The sequence below is a fragment of the Lissotriton helveticus genome, chromosome 8, assembly GCF_964261635.1.
Source record: "Lissotriton helveticus chromosome 8, aLisHel1.1, whole genome shotgun sequence".
Lineage (NCBI taxonomy): Eukaryota > Metazoa > Chordata > Amphibia > Caudata > Salamandridae > Lissotriton > Lissotriton helveticus.
In genome coordinates, this window is record NC_136069.1 from 1,285,033,669 (window position 1) to 1,285,050,343 (window position 16,675).

The window sequence follows — 16,675 nt, forward strand, 5'->3', positions numbered from 1 at the left end:
GACTTCGTCAGGCTCTAAGTCTTTGATGTTCCTGAGACTTTGTGAACAGGGGGAAAGCTCTACCTCAAGCCCTTGGAGATACTCAGCACAAGTAGAGAAAGTTCAATCCAGTCCTTTCACTGCCCAAGGCAGAAGCAGCAGCTGCAGGCCAACCCAGCAAAGCAACAACACAGCAAAGGGGCAGTAATCCTCCTGGCAGCTCTTCCCGCTCTTCTTCTTGGCAGGTTCCTTGATTCAAGCGAGTTTTAAAGCCTTGGGGTCTGGGCCCCAATATTTATACCAGCAACTCCTTTGTCCTCTGAAGGCAGAGGGGCCTGGACCTAGTTCAAACCAGTTCGGGATGCATTCTGCCAAGGTGCACCTTCTTCTTTTGTCAGTGTGGGCCAGGGTCCTCAGATGCACCACAGGAGGTGGAACCAGCATTGTGGAAGGTGAGCCCAGCCCTATTCAGACATAGGTGCTACTCCACCCACCCATCTATGTGTAGATGTGCCTATTCATCCTGGCTGACTCACCCTGTCTCCTGGAGTCTCCCCTAGCCCCTGCCACTCACAAACCAGACAGCTAATACACACACTAGCCGAGGCGGGCTGGATGGTTAGGTCAGAAAATACCTACTTTCTAAAAGTGGTATTTTCAAACACAGAATGTTTAAACCAACTTCACTAAAAGATATATTTTATCATTCTGAGTTCAGGCATACTAAACTCAAATTTCTACCATGTTCCCTAAGTGAGTTAGGATCATAGGATGTAATGATCAAACTGCCCTTTCTGTCCTATGGAGAACAGGTAGCCTTGCGATAGCGAAAAACGAAGTAGGCTGTAATTCACTATAAGGACATGCCACACACACCGGGGCATGTCCTACCTTTTACATACAATGCACCCTGCCCATGGGGGTGCATTGGGCCTACCTTAGGGGTGACTCACATGTAGAAAAGGGAAGGTTTAGGGACTTACAAGTGTGTGCACTTGCCAAGTCAACACGGCTGCCCCAGGCTGCGCCCAGGCTCTGCAAAGGCAGGCCAGAGTTACACTTTACAGGCTGTTTGCGTGGGTGGCACAATCCAGTGCTGCAGCCTACCAGCAGCATTTGATTTATAGGCCCTGGCACACACAGTACACTTTACTAGGGACTGACACATAAATCCAATATACCAATCATGGAAGCACCAATCCATAACACATTTTATACAGGAGCACTTGCACTTTACCACTGGATCGCAGTGAGGAAAGCTCACAGAATCATTACACCAGCAAAAACAGAGTCAAAACCGGGAGGTCAGAAAGCAAAAATTCAGGGGAAACACTCCAAAAGATGCCAAGTCTAACAGTAGCCCAAAGTGCAAATGTAGCTGTAATTGAGAATCCTCTTCATATTTTTCCGATATTTAAAAAAGGTCTCCCTTTACCCCTGGGGTTGTTGTCTGGCAAGATGTTCCCTCTAGTGTTAATTTACCAAGGGCTCACCAATATGGTGATTCTCCTGTGAGGAGCACCCCCTCACATCATAATAAGGCAAAACACCAGAAGGGGAAAAAAAAAAAGAATTTGACGCATTATGAAATCTAAGTCTAAAAAACCCACGTTTTTCTAATGGTCCAGAAGAGTCCACTCCCATTATCCAGCTTCAAAAAGTAGAAGGGACAAGGAACGCAGTCCTGCCTTATATACTAGAAGTACCAATCCTAGCCTGCCATTGGCTGGAGAAGGGGCTCAGGGACAAGGGGGTAATTGTCCGTGATAATTGAGCTGGTACGAACATGAGTATAGTGAAGGATGATGCTGGAGATGGGAATTTTGAATTTATAAGAACCGATAAAGAAGGCTGTGGAGTCTCCCAAGAGGCTGAGGGGATCCCTAAAAGAGCTCCCCCAGGTCCCCCTCATGGGAAATCTTCTTTATGTACCGCTCATTAATTTGTGAGGACTCTTAATGGGAAGGCTCCTCCTTTTTTCCATTTGCACATCAGCTTAATTCAGGGGCTGGGCTAAGAAATAATAATAAGCCTGTCGAAGGACTTGTTTCTGGCCATCTCTCTAATACCTTTAATTTTGTTTTCTTCTTTGATAGAGAATTTGACCCACAGAATAGAAGTTTTATCTTGCAGCGCTAATTAGAAATTGAGGCCCTGCGCCTGGTGTCAAGTAGGGAAATTGATTGGGTTTATTTGGATCCCCTTGCTACACTTTCGAGTTCAATGGTCTCATTTAGCTCTAGGACTCTTGTAATGCTAATCCTGGTCAATGTGGATCATTTCCGGAAATAAGATATTGATGTTTTACCATTTAAAGTGACCATAGACCCTAAACCTGATAGCCTTAGATTGGGCACCCAGGAGTACAGTCAAGATTCATGCAGTAGTAGTAGGTAGCAAACCTGAAGAATATCACAATCTCAATTGGCACAGATCTGGGGGCGACAGTGATAAACATTGTGGGATATGAGGACCAGTGGGTCATGGAATCTGGGAAGGGAGATAGTTCCATGGAGTTGGGTAGTAGGTGAATTGAATTTTTCAAAAAGTACATAACTTCCAATGTTGCTGAAGTAGCTCCTTTGTTAAAATCCTTTCCTGGAATATTGTGGGCTAGGGACAGTTTAATTCCAAGTTAAACATTTAATGCATTTTTGTCCTCTGATAATTTGCTTACCAGAAACGTGGATATGTTCTGATTTTAAATATGATAATTATTTTGCATTTTCTTGTGCAGCAAAACCCACGGTAAATGGTCATGCCAGTGGTAGTATAACAGTAGCAGTATAAATTGGATTCCTAGGGTCTTTGTCCATCCCTCAAAACTTTGTAACTCCTTAAAGATAGCCCTGTGCAATGTAATCGGAGGACCTTGTACATCTCTTCTTTTGGTAAATGTGTATTTCCCTCCTGTGAGATTGTTTATTTCTTTAGTTGAGTCTATGTTTTCTTTTGTACGCAATATAAGTGTATTGGAAGAATGCACGTTGATGAGGTGGGGAATATTCCAGAGGCTATTTTACCTGGTAATATTAGATCAGATAGGCAGGGCTTATGCTTTCTGGATTGCTCGACATCTAATCACCTTATTGCTTTAAATGGCAGGTTCTCAGAGGATTCTCCAGCCTCTTTCTCGTTTCATTCCTATCGAGAGCAAACAATGATTGATTATATGATGGCATTTTACCAAATGTTTGGTGCTTCTTCTCAATTTGAGGTACTGAGAACGGATATAAGTGATCACAGTATTCTTCCTGCGTTTTTTTATTTACAGTTTAAGGCACTCGAATCCTGGAATTCCAGAAATAACCCTATTGTTTACATTAAAACAAATGGGCTTACTTTCTGGTCAAATAATAATATGATGAATTTGGCCGCTCATGTGAAAATGGTGAGTTTAGGCCCTTCTGTCACTTCGCTATAGAACCCTATTATCTGGTTTGAAAAGCAGCTGTCCCTGTTTCGATCATGTGGGAGTAAAAATAGAATTACTAGTGTTAAATCCTCTACAGTTATCTCTTGGGAGGTAAAGAAGATGAACCACAACATAAATTCCCTCGTAAGAAAACAATTTAAGCAGCCGTCGCTATTGAGGCAAAGGGAAATCAATCAGTTGAAGTAGGTGAGAACTAGATTGAAAGTGTCTGAATGACTGAGGGAGGAGGACTAGAAATGGATTAAGTAGAGAGAAGTCGCTTTTATCTGGTGACTTACGTAAATATTGGTCATTAATAGCTGAATAATGTGATTCCAGAATTAAGGCTGAGTCTATCCCTATATCCGATGCAGAGTGGACCCAATATATTTTGCACTTATATGCCATCAATTCCAGCTGCATGATGTTGTTGGAGTCGAGTGATGAGGCTCCTTCATTGAAGGGAGCAAGGGTCTCCGGGGCGATGGGCTTAGATGAACTCCTGATATCTCTTATCAAACAAAGAAGTTTCTGCGAGGGCTCTAATTCTGTGCCCAGTGTTTCAATATTGTTATTTGCATGGGGTTATACCGACTTCCTGGAAACGAAGTCCTTCTTGAGCCTTTATGTAAAAAAGGGTCCTAAATCCTCTCCTGCTATTTTCAGGCAGACTACATTATCGGATGCAATTAGGAAACTTTTTGCAAAGACCATTCTTATTCACCTTCAGGATTGGGCATTTGGTAACAATATTGTTCCTGTGGAGCAAGCTAGTTGTTGTAAGAACTCTGGACACTTAGTTAATATCACAGCCCTTCAAACACTGATTAAAAAGTATCCTGTGGGTAAAAGCATGGCTTTATATTCTGCCTTGATTGATTTCTCCACTGCGTTTGATAGGGTTGACCGTGAGACGCTGTGGAGGAAATATGTTGTACTGTGGATCCCCGCGCACTAGCTTAGGTTGTTCATTGCCCTGCACTCTTCAACTTGGACTCAGGTTCTGATGGGAGGGAACCAGGTGCTGCCCAGCAAAATAGAGACACTGAATGGAGTGAAGCCGGAGTGCTTACTTGCGCCCCTTATTTTCTCTCTTTACATCCATGACTTACCTTGCAGAGTTGGACAGCGTAAAGGGGACCTGACTAAACTAGGATCGATGAGCATTGGCTGCCTAATCTACGCTTAGGATGTTGTTATGATGGATTTAACCCCAGTAGGACTACAGAGGTGTCTTTCTAAGATGGGAAACAATGCTGATGAACACTTTTTAAACATACACAACTCTACGGGCAAAGTTATGGTTTATAGGTCCCTGGGGTGCAGAGTGAGGAAGGGTTTGCACTGGCTCTTGTGGAATGATAAGTTGGAAGTGGTGAAGTTGTATCCATCTCTAGGTAGAATTTTTTCTATTGATTTTTTAAATAAAGATCATATCAGTCAGAGTAGAAGTAAGGCATTATCAGAAGCTTAAGCCATTCGCAGACTATATATGTGTTGCGGGCAAAAGCATTTTGCCCATATTTTGTTGGTTTTTTAAGATTAAAATTCCACCTTCATTGAGCTATGCCTGTGAAGTAATGGAAGAGCAGTATTTGTCCTTCTTCGAGAAGGTTGAAGAGCATATTTGGTGCCAAACCTGTATTTGAATTTTGCCACCTCACCTTGGGCTTTCAGGCTTGAATTTTGGCTCCTCTCTATGAATGTGTTTGCCATGGCTGCTGCTATAAGGTGGGAATAACATACTGAATAGTGACTCAGGTTCAACCTGGGCTGCATTAAAATATGAAGGAAAGAAGTGTTGTCTTTTCAAATTAGATGAAAGCTTTGGATATCTTAAAAAATCTGATCTAAAAATCAATCTTTGAAGTGAGTCAGAAAAACCTGATCAGCATGCCTGAAATGAAATAGTAGTGGAGAGTAGTGATGGAGCGAGGGTGAAAACTAAAATTTGTGTATACCCCTCTCAAAGTCTCTTCCCCATAACAGTAATATGTATTAATCGTGTGGTTTTGAAATTAACCAACATAGAATAGAATGCACACACACAAATACACGTGGGATACTAATTTGCGTATGTTGCGAATCAGAACATACTAAATAAGTGAAATTGTTATACTAATGTAGTACACAAATGTCATAATCTAAAGAAAACAAGTGTATATATGCTTTCTATATGTCGTATTGTGGCAGAAATGATGGAGAATGGTAAGAAAACAATGCCTAAATGTCGCGAAATTGCTAGGTAATAACTAACAGGGGTTACCTTAGAATGGGGGGAGGTAAACAGAAGGGCTATACTTCGAAACCTAACGTTTAATTGTGTTAGTTTCTATAATAGTTCCCATTATGGCCCATGTGGCCTATTAGAAAAATGGAAGTTTGCGAGACTCCGAAACTGTGATTATCTACGCATGCGCGACTATGTTCGAGAGATGTGCAAGCAGTCTGTGCCTGTACAGCGTGGGTCAAGGTCAGCGTGGCCTGGAAGTGTAAATGAGTGCCAAAAATCTGTCTGACTGCGACGTAAGCATAGGAAATAATCCCGAAGTGACAATTTAAAGGACACAAATGAAAAAACTGTTAAAGGACAATCAAAACCTTATTTTTTGATTATAACGATGACTTGGCAGAAATATGGACAATGTGGAGATGAGGTTATGCTCATCCACTCCTTACAAAGACCAATAAGAGTGAACGAGGACCCTAAATGTTTCAAATCTTAGATAGATAAGTTAGGGAAAAAGGGTATAAAAGAGGACGTTTGGAAGTAAGAAAAAAGCTTGCTTTTGATTTTATTTTCGCACCACGACATGCAGCCGGAATGAACTTTTCCATGGCGCAAAGACTGAAATTTTTGCTTGACTTTAACTTTTGATGGGTGTGGAGTCCGGATGGGAGGTGAACATCAAGAAAGAATAGAGAGGCTTTTTTTTGGGAACTTCTTTTTGCTAACATGATGTCCATTTACTGAAATCTTGGTAATAGTGTTTGAATTATTTTCTAAACTATTCTGCTAATAAATGTAATTGTTTGAATTTAACTTTTCACTCCCTCTAGGTTATTAAATGGTTTAATGATTACTGAATTAAGGCTGAATAAAATAAGGTCATGCTATAAGATTAAGTCTCTGAATAAAAATTAAACAAATGGAGAATTAAGCAGGTCTTGTTGCCCATTAGTTAACTTTTACTAGCTGATCCATTGACCAAATGGTGGTGTGTTTTAAATGTTTCTTAAGAATAAAATCATGGTAATATTGATAAACTGCAGATGTATATAGTGTATAACATTTTAGAATGAAAGAAGACACTCCACTAAAATCCAGCAGCTCTCCTCTAGTCTTCACTAATACTGGGAGCAGGGTGATTTTGTGTGTATGAATGACTCGTGGTGTTATGGGCCCCACTGACGAGTAAAGTGTGAATAGCTCTTAGGAAATATAGTGATGGTTTGTAGGTTTTGTTTAGAGCCGCGCTGGATCAGTAGTATTTGTCTAAAACCACAACCGAAGGTACTATGGAACCTTACCCATTGTGTGCGCAGAATTATTTTGTTATTAAGAATGAATTTGTGAATTATCATTGGTTCCTGGGATGAATTACCTAGGGAGGAGTGCCTTTGTGATCTTTGTGGTAATTGTGTTCAAGATTAAAATCATGTGATATTTGTTTGTCCTCTCCTACATTCATTGTGATGTAAAGAGCTAAGACCATTGTTCTTAAAGTACAATATAACTATTGTAGTTGAGATCCAGAAATGTTGCTTTGCACCGCCATCAGAAATAATTTATGCAATTTTTAAAAAATGTTTTAAACAATTTGTAAACATTTTTCAGATGTTTGGATGTGCTAACTATTGACATATTATCATACAATTTATTTGTGCCAGTGTGTCATGGGCCACAAAATAAATACATTAAAAATGATTTTGCAATGAAGCGCCACATCTAAAAAGGCAATAGTTAAATTAGCAAGTTCACTCCACATTTTTCTCACATTCATATCACTTTACAAAAGTGCGTAACAAGCTAAACAACTCAAAATGTTAATATCAGCAGTCCTAAATGGTGTCAGGCCAAGAGATTACTGTTCAACATTGGTAAAATTAGATGGTTTCAGGATAAGATATTACAGTTCATCCACGGAGGTGATGGGGACAACAAACAGCCTCAATAAGCAACAAATATGGCTCTTTTGCCAGAACCACAGGAATCTATGAGAAGATCTCAGGACTCCTTGGATGGCCAATCAATCCAAATCTTTTTATAACAGATATTGAAGCGATCTGCATTCACCAACTAGTTTACATATTTCTTTTAACTCTGCATGAGATATATATTCTTTGATTTATTAATGGCTGCTATGTAGACTCCAATTATCACATCCAAAAGACTGTTAGGAAAAATCATATTTCTTAAATTGGACCTGTACAGAGAATGATCATTGACATTAAGGGTTTGAATAAGGCAGGTGGATACTCAACAAAGTATTTTGGTTCAGCATCAGCTACTAGCCGGAATCTACCATCCCAACAGGGAGTAGGTGGATAGAGCATATCCTGACAATGGAACGCCCTGAAGCTTCGCCAACTCCGCAACAATGTACAGAAGTTTGCCAGCAAGAGTGTTGATTTAGTTGCCTGTTCTAGGGAGGCTGATCTCCTACTATGTCTGGGAGATTTATCACAGTAAAAGACTTCCACAGGAAGAATAGTGGATCCTTACTGTATTATAAAGTCTGTAAAATGCTGACAGTAACCCTCCCCTACACTTGCCACAGTTTAGTGAGAAGACTAGATATGCATACATTGACAAATTATCTCCATCTTGGAGGGGCATTTCTACTGGCCGTATTTGTGATGGAAATTCCACTATCTGCCATTTCTGTCAGTGTATTCTCCTGCACCCCAAACAAAGTAGCTTTTTCTAAGGTGACTCCAATCACAGACTCCTTATCATGGCCATCTTTAGTGGTGATGGTGCCCAGTGGGCTGATTTCCATTTAGCGCCTACCCCCAATGCCCCAGTGACCTTCTCTATCCATCCCTCATTACCACCATCCAACACTGCCCCACATCAGCCCCCTTTTCACATTTAAGTTATTTAGTAGTGCTATTCATCCCAAAGTCGTGTGTCAGTGTGGTTTAAATCACACACATACAGAGACAATAAATCATACAATATCAGGAAAAGTTACAGAAGACATTGAGAGCTACAAGAAGCAGGAGTTACATACATATCATCCCTACTAGTAGGCATTATATATTAAGAGTGCTTAGTCTGGAGAAACACAAAAACAGGCTTAAAAATGTAACGTAGTAATTGGGGGTGTCTGCACTCATAAGAATGTGTTATTACCCAAAGAGCCATTTTTAGCAAGGATACTATATGTGAATGTAAATGTACAGGAATTTATATATAATATGTATAAATAACAGTAAGGTTCTAAACCTAGATCATGCAGTTTGCAAGCAGCTCTTTGATGCTGGTTCATAGCTCACTGTGCTATTTTGGAAGGAATATCATGTATCACATGGAAATAACAAAAGGATCGCTGTGGCAAAAGTAACACACTCCTCCATCTACATAAAACTGCATATGCCTGGGTCCAATCTGATGAGTCTTGGTGGTGAAAAAAACAAAAGGTTGGAATGCTAACCTAAGAGGTTGCCAGTGGTGAGACATATTGCAAGCATTCATCCCATTATCTTTCGTGTGCTTTATGTGATGCCCATATGAGATCTGCATCATATGTTGCGCTGTACAACAGGAACATTAATCCTCTGTGCTACTTTACAAGGAGTCATAACAGTGATTGGGAAAACCCAGATCTTTGCAGCTAAGTACATTAATCACCAGGGTTAATAATATTATTATCGCGTGACAACGAGCTCTGCAGCAGGCGTCTTTAACCCAGTAAGATATTTTCAAATGTAGTGCGTCCCTTAGCCCGGTGCCCGGTGCGATGGCACCGGTCGCACCATCTCAAATCCGGCACTGCTCCTTATTGGAAACTCCGCAGTCTTGGCAAGAAAACTCTACAGATTCATATTTTCCTCAGCCTCATGTATGTATGTTACATGCATATCACATGCATTTCCGCCATAATGGCTGCTGAGTTTTGAGGAGAGAAAATCGCCATAGTGGCAAACAGAAAATCTGCCACCCAAACTCGACATCAGGCCACAAAGTACTAATATTTTATTTTCAAAGAAAACAGTATGTATTATTTCATTCAGACATAAAACTTTCAGAGCCGGTCAATGTCGCCGTCCATCCCCGGGCTGCACATCTGTTTCATTTGCTTTCACTGTTTGTACATTGCATTATACCTGTTCTGAACGGATTAAACTCGTGAGTTTTATTTCCAGGCTGTGAAGGACAATATGACTGATGGCATTAACGTTCTATAAAATGAAACGGTTGCAGGCCCTAGGGAAAAACACATTGCCCTTCATTACAGGTGTTTGCTGCAGTTATTTATCAGAATGCAAATTAATTTGTTATTTTGTTGTTGTTGCAGTCTACAATGAAGTTCACAGTCGCACACAGGTGCCGCTACGTAAAACATGTTGAAAGCCTAAATTACATCTTTGTATCACACAGAATGACTAAATTCCCCACGCTCTATCGCCCTAAATCAATTTTATCTGGTAGTTTTATAAGCCCTTTTCAATACATCTTTGCATAAATGGTTACACGGAATTCATTGACACTGAATAGCACACCGAACTGGTTTCCCTCCACTAACCGAATTCTGATTAGGGTTGATCTCCACAGAGCTTCGGTTTCCTGTCAGAAGGCAGAAATTAATCTCTCCTCAATCAAAGGCGAGATGTGATGTTTAATTGGCCGCAAGGTGGTGTCACGTTGACAGGATTCCTCTGAAGGCCAGCTTTGCTGCTGGATAGAGGTTTCAGAGGTCCTTCAGTCTGACCAAGGTTCCCTGACAAAGACTATCCAGGCCCCGGGCTTCATCAGAGGAAGTCGTAAATTATTCCTCACTTCCGGGATTTGAGGGAGGTATTTCGGCTAAGTTGCTGACTTTAGAACCCATGAAGTTGGGGTCTAATCTCAGATGTGGTAATTGCCTGAGGGCGTGATTCACAAAGGTGCCTTGTCAGTAGTAAAGTTACAAGTGTGGAGGCTCTGCACTAGCGGTGGAGTCTCCGCACTGCAGAGAGCCTGCCCCTAGTTTCAGCTTGCACCTATTAATCTAAACTTTGTTAATGGTTCTCTATCTTGTGTTTTTCTTTAGGAGTCATCTAAACTAAAAATCAATTTGATAGTTAAAATGTTGTGTTGTATGCAGACCCATAAGATGAATTATTAAATAAAGCACACACAAAAGGTTATGAGAGGAATGCTTGCAATAAGTGTATGCACTGGCAATCACTCTGCTAGCATTCCAACCCATTGTTCTTTAGCCCACCATCCCACCACAGTTTGGACCCAGCCATATGCGAAACAGTAATGACCCTGCTTCAATAGAAACAGTCAAGTCAGAACTGCCAAGACAGGTCTTCCCTGAACCTGAACACAGGCACCATAAGACTAGCTAAAGGGAATAAGCCAGACAAAGGTTCAAGGGAGGTTTTCTTAAACGAAGCTACATGGGTTGATCACTTTACTTTATTATATGCAGCCCAAATTATAGAGGAAAAACTCCCGGAAAACCCAAACCAAACACCAACTCAGGTAGAGAATGATGAAAACCCATTGGTAATCTTTGACATACAAGAGACCAAAACAGCAATTGCTTCTGTGAAGCAAGGGAAGGCCCCTGGTCTGGATAAGATCCCTGGTGATCTTTATAAGCATAATATGGAGATCTGGGCACCTTACTTAAACCATTTGTTTAATACCATCGCAGCTGGTGACCAAATCCCTGATACATGGGACGGGGCAGAAATTATCACTATTTTTAAAAAGGGGGATAGAGGTGATCCAGCGAACTATCGCCCCATTAGTCTTTTAGATATAACACAGAAAATGTATGCCAGGCACATTCTAAACCGCGTAAACACGTGGTTGGAGGATAACTTGGTCTTATCCAAGTATCAGGCAGGGTTCAGGGAAAAGACAGGGACCATCGATCAGGTATTAAGGCTATGCTGCCTGTATTGGGAATATGTCATCATCCGCAGAGGTAATTTATATGTTACCTTTGTAGATTTACGAGCAGCATTTGACCTTATTCCTCGTGACTTACTGTGGAAATCACTGAATAAGCAGGGGTTTCCAGGTGAACTATTGAAACTAGTGATTGGGTTACACCAGAATAACTACGCTAGGGTAAGATGAGGCCCAAATGTAGAACTCACAGATGCAATCCCTATCAAGAGAGGAGTGCGCCAAGGGTGTGTGCTGGCGCCTACACTTTTCTCCCTTTTTGTCAACGATATTGCAGTTTATATGGAGAATTGTGACAACGACTCACCTCGTCTGGGGGGGGAACGAGTTCCGTCCCTCCTCTTCGCGGATGACACGATTCTCATTTCACAAACCCCACGGGGCCTACAGATCCTGTTAGATAGGTTCCAGCAGTATTGTATTACAAAAGGGTTAGAAATTAATGTAAAAAAGACTAAATATATGGCTCTCAATCCTCATAAAAGTTTCAAGAAAAATTTAACGCTGAATGGAGAAAAACTTGATTATGAACAAAGTTTTACTTATTTGGGGGTATTATTAGATTCATCTTTAAATTGGAAACCCCAATTAGAAAAATCAAAAATTGTGTTCAAACAAAATTGTCTTCCGATATTGAAAAGACATAACAAATGTGCAAATAAGGCAGTCACCCCAGCATTAGAGCTCTTTAGATGCAAGGTCCAGTCAGCAGTTTTGTATGGGGCAGAACTCTGGGGACCTGTGTGTAGAAAGACCTTTGAAATCTTGGAGAATAAGTTCATAAGGGGATTATTAAAGGTTCCTAATAATACTCCATTACTACACCTACTCCTCGATATGAACATACGACGCACCGATTTACATGCAATATTAAGACCGTTATTGTTATGGGTCAGGTTGTGGACTACCCCTGAGTTAACTGAATATAAAAATGGACTGGTTGAAGTTTTGAAACTAGATACTAGTAGTAAGATCTCTTGGTTTAAACATGTCAAAACTTGGTTAACCAAATTGGGCTTATCCCATTTTTGGAGCCAGGCAGAATCTTTGACCGTGTCCTCAAAGAAAATAGTCAAACTTTCATTTTGGGCCCTTATGAGCCATGACGCAGTATACGTTGGAATACATGGCCCCACAACTGAAAATTTTTTAATGGTAAAAAATGTGGCCCAGTTTGAAATATTTCTTGATGAGATCCAGCCACCATTGGCGAAAACCCTGTATCTAAAATATAGGTATGGCATATTAAGAACCCGGGAAACCGAGACAAAATGGGGGAAAATTAGCAACGATAAATGCACTTTATGCACAAATAATGTAAAAGAAGACATTTTTCACATTCTATTTTTCTGTTCAAGCTATGCAGAAACAAGAAGGAAATGGATAGTGCCATTGTGCCGTAATATCGGATCAACTTCGCATCAGGAAGTTGGTAGAATATTAATTACGGACACTAGTCAAGTAATTGTGTTTGGCATCAGCAGGTTTCTCTTGGCTGTAAAATTCATTAGACAAAAATTGTCTCTGCCATTTTAAGCGTGTATAGTGAGAATTGTTAACTGGCAGTTATAACCCAATTTAATGCTTTTTTTAACCTTGTAAATATTTTAACAAATCTTTTAACTATATTTATTGATGTGTGTTTCAAGCCCCAACTCATGATTTAGCTGTGAAGGCTTATGGTAATTTTTTGGTCATGCACCAGCACTTTCCTTGATTGTACATCTTCGTATATTTGTTGATAATAATGTGGTCATGTATATTATATATTTTGTATATCTTTTATGCTGCAACTGCAACGAAATAAAGATTATTGAATTGACTAGCTTCCCTCTGATTGGAGCTTGTCTGTCGTGTGTTGCCTAGTTCCATTGGCATAGTGAGAACGAGACCCATGTCTGAGCATAATCTTGCCACTTAGGGCGTTACATCAAACACACAAAAGATGATGGAAGGAATGTTTGCAATACGTCTAACCCCTTGCAATTGCTCTGGGTAGCATTCTAACCTTTTGTTCATTTGCACATCATGCTGCCTAGGTTTGATTCCACCCAAATGCAAATCAGCCTTGACTCTGCTCCAATAGTAACAACTCAGCCCGAACTGCCAGGCCAAGTTCTCCCTCACTCTGAACACAAGTAACCCAAGCCTGGTTTTGTGTTGATTGTAGCTGGTCAGTTGGGTGTAGCTTAGTTCCAATGGCACAGTGAGCACAGGAACCATGTATGTACATAGCCAAGCCAATTAGGGTGTTACATAAAGCACACCACAGACAATGGGATGAATGCGTGCAATAGGTCTTACCACTGGCAACCTCTTGTTCTTTTCTCCACCATGCCTCATCAGATTGGGCCCAGATATATTAAAATCAGTCTTGAACCTTTTCCAGTAGGAAGAATCCAGCCAGAACTGCCAGGCCACATTCTGCCTAAATTGGACCAAAAGCACACCAAGATTGGTTTCATGCTGTTTGGGGCTAATCAGTTGAGTTGGTTCCAGCGGCATTGTGTTCATGGACCCATGTCTGGGCATACCCATTGCACTCTGCACATTACACTGACAAATTAAAAACAGGGATGGCTGGAATGCTTAAATTCATCTCAGACACCAGTAATTACTCAGGACCAATCCCAGTCCATTGGTATTTTGTACAACATGCCACTTCAGTTTGGGTCCAGCCACATGCAAATAAGTCTTGACCCTCGCCCAAAAGGAACAATCCAACCTAACGGCCAGGCCAAATGTTGACATACTTGGCACTCGGTGTGGAGAAAAATATTGCCTAGGAACTGCTTGTTAAATGGAGTGGCCAAAGGCCACACCTTTTTGCGTACAGCCAAAAACCATGCCCAACAGGTACTGAGAGTAAGGATACTCGGCAGAAGGCTTGGTCAGAGGCCATGCCATGTGCCCAGTAGCCATGTCTAGCAGATACTCTTTACCTTTGGTGTATTTTTTTCATCAGTGTGTGACTGAAGCACCCTTTCTTCTTTAATTGATAGCTGCAAAGTTATTTAATTGTTGACAGTGATACAGCAAAGTTTCATTTGCCTGTGATGATTTTGATATCTTATACCGGATATTGGAAATGCAATAGTGCTACTTCTCTATCTAAGCTCTGTAATTACATTAATTTGCTGAATGTGGTACTGCTGGTGTACATCTCCTTTTAATGATTGTCAGGGCGACAATTGTTTGTGAGTAGAAAGGCATGACAATATAATTGCTCACTACAGTATTTGCACCTTCTATTTTCTATAGACTGACTCTAACGAAAATGGCAAACTGTCAGTACAACTATGGCCTTTCTAATTTAAATATCAAATGCTCCATCTTTGTTGTAATTGGTGATGTCACTGGTGAGATAGTATATGACGTCATTAGTGAAGTCATTTGAAATAGCATCTGTGAGCAGAGCATACTTTATTCCCTGAGTAAAGTAGTGGACAGGAGTAGGTAATCCCAGAAAAGCTCTTAAATCTCTTTTGCCTCTGTGCAGTGTAAAGGAGCAACTCTCCTAGCTCTACGAACCGTTTCAGAATCAGAGTTTCAAGTTAGGTCTGAAGTCAGTCACTTCACAGTTATCAAAGAAGCAAGGCGTCCTGACCTTCTCATATGTGTCCTGTCTGTTTCAAGCAGCATTCTGGCTTCAATTTGTTAGGAGCAGATTTTTGACTGACCTAGTAACGACTGGTGAAATTCTCAAGCCTAACAGAGGTGCATTCAAACACATTTTTCAACTGTACTTTCTTTTGAGGTATTTTCAGTGAAATAAAGGAGCAAGCTTCACTGATCTGCTTCATTCTGGTCCAGCAGAAGCAATGCAGATCCGACCATGCCCACTCTGGAAAATGTGCCCCTAAGCTGAAACAGGTATGCATTTCCAGATGGGGCAAAGCAGGTTGGGTAGAGAGAAAGTGTGACAGCATAAAAATATAGCTCTGTTTGTCTCATTGTGGTGTTATTTAGAATGTCCTGGTTCTTATCTGTTAAATGACATGAACATAAATATATTACAATGATTTTACAAACCTTTGACTCTTGTCGAGCATAATTAACTACATTTTAAGTGCTTCCCTAATGTATACCTGATATAGCCGATAATGAGATGTGAGCTACCTATGAGGAGTGAAAAAACTCCCTCTACGCCCTGTGGATTAGACACAAGAAGGGGGTTAACTCTGATCACACTAACTTTTTGGTACGTTTAAAAATTCTACGTGGGGTTAGGTAATCTCCGAGCGTTATTTTCTGATGTACACACAGCACGATGATTTGGAGAGTGTAATGCTAGGGGGAGGGGGGGTGAACGATTGCTGTTCACATCACAGTATGGGTCATCACCAGTGTTAAATACACAAAACCCTATGAAAAAAAGTAAAAGTTCCGTTTTTATTTATCCGCCAGCTCTCAACCTCACGTCAGGGAAAACACTTCAGGGAAAACAAACATTTCAAATCAACTGTTAAAAATCAAAGTTTTAAATTATGAGAAAGATTAGGTCACAACAATGGTATGTATTGTGCCATTTACAGTAATAGATAGTTACATAAAGATGCACTGAATTACAATATAGTTTGGTAACTGCAAGTTATTTCGAACAGGGTTCTGATCTAAATCGAGATTATAACAGCAACTTTAGTGACCTTAAATGCAGAACTACATCTAACTTCATTTCTAATATTGGGTTCTTTCTAATTTGCTCAGTAGTCACTGGTAATCTGGTATTGGATTCTCTCCATCTGAGGCAAGGTGCTGAATTAACTGACATCTTCTGCTCTTCTGGCAGGTTGCCAGAAAGAGGAGAGTAGCATAAGAGAGTGGAATGCAGTCAAGAGACAGGATTATGGTTCAGAAATCACATCACTGCCAAATTAGGGAAGACAGTCCTCTGCACAAACTAGTTACACAAGAAGTGGCACTGGTTTCCACCCATGTGCAGTCTGTGTAGCCGGACATCCAAGATGAACATAGTCACCATGAAATCTTGGGAACTCATCTGAGAGGTACAACTCCTTCAAGAAGACACAGATTTACAGTGGAGGCCATTCCACCACCTTTCTCCTGTAAAGGTTGGTCTTGGGGGGTCCCCACAAGATGATGCTGGGAATACCTCAATATTGGAAGGCATGTTTGGGTTTTGATAG